The sequence below is a fragment of the Sceloporus undulatus genome, chromosome 1, assembly GCF_019175285.1.
Source record: "Sceloporus undulatus isolate JIND9_A2432 ecotype Alabama chromosome 1, SceUnd_v1.1, whole genome shotgun sequence".
NCBI lineage: Eukaryota > Metazoa > Chordata > Lepidosauria > Squamata > Phrynosomatidae > Sceloporus > Sceloporus undulatus.
In genome coordinates, this window is record NC_056522.1 from 130,836,818 (window position 1) to 130,842,017 (window position 5,200).

Genomic DNA, 5,200 nt, shown 5'->3' on the forward strand with positions numbered 1-5,200 from the left:
TTTGGATTGGGTCCAAAGCATATCAGATCATCCTAATTCAGATACAGAATGGGTCTGCCCAAGCCAAAATTGCTCCATTCAGTGTGATTCAAACTAATTGGCATATCCTGAGGTTCAGGCAATATGTTTCCAGTAGCAGCATATAAGACAATATCATAGATTGATGAGGTGTGGAGGTGGACTTCTGCTCTGTGAAAGCTCTAACTTCTAATCCTGTGCAGGAATCTCACCAGCACTTTTCAGTCATAGAACATTATCACATGAGCCCTGTTATCACCACAACTGAGTTAATTAAAAGGAACTGGATAAATACTGGTTTGGGAACAGTGCCTATCACACATTTCTTCAGCCATGGAACTGGGGCTGTTGCTGCCATCAAGAGTCCAACACTCTCTTTCCCATACTCCTTTCCCATTTCCCTGCTCTATTGCTCTACCCTGCATGCCTTGTATTTTATTTTTTATTTCTCTTAACAATTATGATAATGTAATAGGGAGGGAGAAAGAAAAGAAAAGAAAAGAAAACGTGGAAAGGAGAAAAACAGCCTGCTCAGGAATCAGGGAGAGAGAATGTGTGTGACTTTTTTTGTTTTTGTTTTTTGCACAGGAAGGCTTACACTACCAGCAGCGTGATTGGCAGCTATTGTTGGGCTTTGCCTGACAATGAAAAGGCGTGCCACAGTCACAGGTGGCCTACAAACCAGCTATAGGTCATCGATGAAGTCATCTGAAGAAGTTCTGCCATAGTTGCTACTATCGCTTCTATTCCACATCTTGAGACTTGTCCAATAATCTCCCGAGTGACAGATGGGCAGTTACTGAATCTATATACAGTATTAAATTATCTCCTGAAGGTATGTGCAGTTTTTCTTGATCTAGATGGTAGCAGATCTCTGCCTGGCTGCCTGCCCACCCATCTGCTCGAACCATCTACTGCCCATCCACTGCCCAGCATGCTGCCTATCAGTGCTGTACATTGCTTCTTATCTATGCCTGCCTTCTTTAGTGGCTCTGTACTTGGACTCTGAACCTTGGTGAAGCCCTTAAGGACTCCAGTACTTGGGGTGGGGAAGAAAGACTGTATCAATCAGACTTAGAATGGGCCCACATCAGTAGTTAGAAATTAGGGGGAATGTTATGAAATCTAAAACAGCCAGAAAAGCATTGCAAGAAGATCCCCCCCCCTTACGATTCTGTTACTGCATTAATTAACCACTTATTTAGAAGGGTGAACATGAGTATAGGGCATGATGGTGATCTGACCAGCAAACAGGCAGTTAAACCTGGTGATATAGCATTCGTACAAAACTATGGAGCCACCACAGTTAGCCACTCAAAAGGTTATGACACTAGTGTAAACTTCTAAATAATAAAGCAAGAAGTGTTTCCAGACTACATCTCAACTCGATCCTTGCAACACAATTGACTTGATCTTTTGGCTAAGATCAAGTGCCAAAAGGCCAAGGATCAATGTTCTAAATACTTTTTATTAGCAGAGCCCATCAAGATGTTTGAAGATATGCTTCAGAATGCCTCGTTCCAGTTTAACTTGCTTTTTACAAAAACAGTTCCTAAGAGCTTACAGAATTTTCCATGACGAGCAAATTTTCCTTCAGATGGATCTACTTTACTATGCCCACTTACCATTTTCTGACCTTTCCTCTTCAATCTATCCTTTGACCCTTTAAAAGAAGGGTCATTATTTTTTTATTTTTGCCACTGCATACTATTTCTAATTTGTTTTTTCCCCTCTCTGTTTGTTCTTTCAACTTTTTATATATTTTAACAATGTTTGTAGCTGATATTTGTTTTAGCAGTTTTTCTCGTATGCACCTTAAAAGCCTATTTTTAGGTTGAGTAGGCATATAGATAAGCTGTAAACAGAGCTACTCACATCCAGAATCGGAAATAACACAATTCTGATACAAATATAGGACCACTTTTCTTAGCAAGTCATTCTGTGCAACCAACTCATTATAGTGAGCAATATGCGAAATATAAACTACTCTAAGATTGTGTAGCCTGAACTTTATCAGCAGTATCATGCTATTTTATGAATCTTAGTAGAGCACTGTAGACAATACTATATTTAAATCTGCTTTGCTTGAAATATAGCATGCTGTGATTGCAACCCTTGTTGCTACAGGTCCACTGGCTGCCCACCTATTTTAAGGCACAATTCACCATGCTGGTGATGACTTACGAAGCCCTATATGGCTTTGGTTCAGGTTATCTGAAAGATGATATCCTCCCCTATGAACCTATCTGTGTTTAGAGATCTTCTGTGGAGTCTCTTGTCTATGTCCCACCACCTTCAAAGGTATATTGGATGGGAACACAGAAGAGGGCCTTCTCAGTGGCTGCTCCTAGTCTTTGGAACTCCCTTCTCAGAAAGGCTAGACTTGCATCCTTATGAATACATTTCTGCATGGAGAGAAATCCTTTTTATTCCAGCAGGCCTTTGAGAACTTGTTTCTTAGGGGGGAAAGGCTTTGCATAATGTGCTGTACTTTTAATTCTTGTTTAATAGTTTATTTTTTTAAGTGGATTGAATGTTATGATAGTTTGTACAGAGTGAATATTTAACTATGTTTGCTTTAATTATTGTAAGCCAGACTGAGCCCCAAACTAGAGAAAATGTGGAAGAAGAGGAACAGGAGGGGGGGGGGAGTTACAGAGGTTTTTGGATTATTATATGGGGGCAGAAATGGTGTGGAGAAGACATCATTGGTATGTATAAAAAAACCATTAGTGTGGACACATTAAATAGAGTTAGATCATTCCCTCACTCCCACAACAGCAAAAGTCAGGATAACCAATTTTAAATTTTTAGCAATAGATTCAGAATAGACAAGAGGAAGTAGGTGTGTGTGTACTTCCCATAATTAACATGAAACGTAGGCTCAGGCAATCAGACAGAGAGAGCCAGCATGTAATGGTTTGAATGTTGTGGCAACCACACGGTCCCTAACTCTAACACTGCACGGCGCTGTAACAATGGTGGCATCCCATGTACACGGGCACCTCCATTATTACATAAGCACTGTGTGTCGTCCACATGTCACCACCTGGTGCTTACGTAATGAGTGGCGCACTCGTTACATCGGCCCTGCGTCGCAAAAAAGAACCTGTTTTTTCCGGGCTCTTTTTCCTCCTGAGGGAAGCTGCGCAGTTTGGTGGCTGGAGCTTCCCTCCAGAGGAAATTAGGCCGCCAGCAGGCCTCCCTTTTTGGGTGGTCTGTCCCGTACCGAAGGCACCTAACAACAACAAACTCACACAGAACTACTGTACAAATAATTTTAGACAAACATCTGGGAAGTAATATCTATTGCTAATACCAATGTCAGTGGAATCATGATTACTAGGTACTCAGGAAACAGCAAATTCACTAATGGATAGCTCGCCAAAGAACAATCACAATTTAGAATGGAATTCCATCAATCAAATTATTTTCTATAACAATGAAAATAAATGTATATTGTCTTGGATCCACTTGCATCATGCTGCTTTCATCAACAAAAGTACGAGATGGGTCATTCCTTCAACAATATCGCCACAAACATTCCACCCCGAATATCTGGAGAGCCAGGATTCTCTCTGGAACAGATTTCCAGGAAACAGAAAAAACTAAAAGAAGAGAGAAGAAAGGGAGAAGGAAATGTAATGCAGTATTTTCCTTATTTTTTCAGTATGTTAGCACATCCCTTGTATAATTTCTGAGCGCATTCAGACAAAATCATGTTGCAGGGGGTGGTATACTTTACTAATGTTTAATGAACTATATATATCTGATGCTGATTAACATTTATTATTGTGAGGAGAAAATGTAGTGTAAGTTCATGTCTGTTCATGTTCATGTCTGACCGTCATTTGTTGGAGAAACAATCTTAGGGCAGAAGAGCATGTAACGTCTGCCATATGATATCCAGGGATAGTTCTTCTCTTCAGCTACATCATTCCACCATCCAGCTAACTACCTTCACTAATTCTCTTCATTCACCTCCCATCACCTTTGACCTCCCAAATCTCAATGTAAGTTGACTGACAGAGTAGAACTTTAGAATTTGCCAAATTTAGATAGGATGTAAGCCAGATAGATTTGTACTTTTCCATGTGACATGTTTTGTCTAACACTTACTAGTCCTGAGTTCATCTGTATGGGCAAGAGAGAAAGGTCTGGTTGAAAAGATTAACTTTTTTAAAAAAAATAGAAGGGAGAAGCTACGCGCTCATTCATTTCAAGGGTGGCACATCAACCTAAACTTCTCAAAGCATCTAGCATGTCTGTTTGGTTGAACAGAACACCTGGAAGGCAAATCTTAGATGACTGTAGTCTTTTTTTTTAGCTCGCAATAATACTCATGTTTGCTATATGAAAGTAAATGAGTGGGGTATTATAATTAAAGCTCACTTCTGCTGGTTGTTGCCCTTCCACTGCAATTTCAGAACCAATCACCCCTATACTGGTATCAAATCAAACTGCATATTATCTCAAACACAATTGTATCCTTTATGAAACACAAGCAAAACACCACTAAATTAATAACTACTGAGAAGAAAATGTGAAAACCATTCTCCCAAGCATATATGCCATTTGAACTGTTTGTAGTAAGCAATAATTCAAGGTGCGTACTAGTAATTTCAACCAATTCATGATTTTAATGTTTTAGACATAGGCAGATTTGGCAAAGAATTTCAGGAGCACATTATAATGCATTTGAAAAGGAGGGATATATCTAAAAGCTTCCATATTCCTCTTTGGTTTGGATTGCATTTGAAACCAGAGTAGATCAGTTGCTTTCCTTGGCTGATAAATTCGTTCAACAGAGAAATTTTTCATAACCAAAGATAGTTATTTTCTCCCCAGCTTGAGAGACTATCTGTGTTATCTTATTGTCAGCTCAGTCTGAGAGACCATCTGTAGATAGGTCTCTGAGGTGGTACATGTTAGGAAGCTAAAGACTGGGCAAGCTACATCCAAAGTAGTTGGGTAAGCCTTAGGCCACCCTGGCAAAGAGTGAAGTGATGGGAGAAATCTATAATCTGTCAGTCCATCAGAGAAGACAGATTCTTCACCCCATGCCCCTGATGTAAGCCATTCCAGGAAACCTTGTTGATGAAGGGCAGGACATAAACAGTGTAAACATATAGATAGATAGATAGATAGATAGATAGATAGATAGATAGATAGATAGATAGAT

At 39.7% G+C, this 5,200-nt stretch overlaps 1 long non-coding RNA gene across 1 annotated transcript in view; it reads left to right on the top strand.

Moving 5' to 3' along the window:
* The first annotated feature begins 612 nt into the window (after positions 1–612).
* The window catches only part of LOC121919343, a 22,517-nt gene continuing 17,929 nt past the window's right edge, over positions 613–5,200 (top strand). The window contains exon 1 of the long non-coding RNA XR_006101447.1: positions 613–853. This is a non-coding gene — a long non-coding RNA (uncharacterized LOC121919343). The remainder of the gene's footprint in view (positions 854–5,200) is intronic.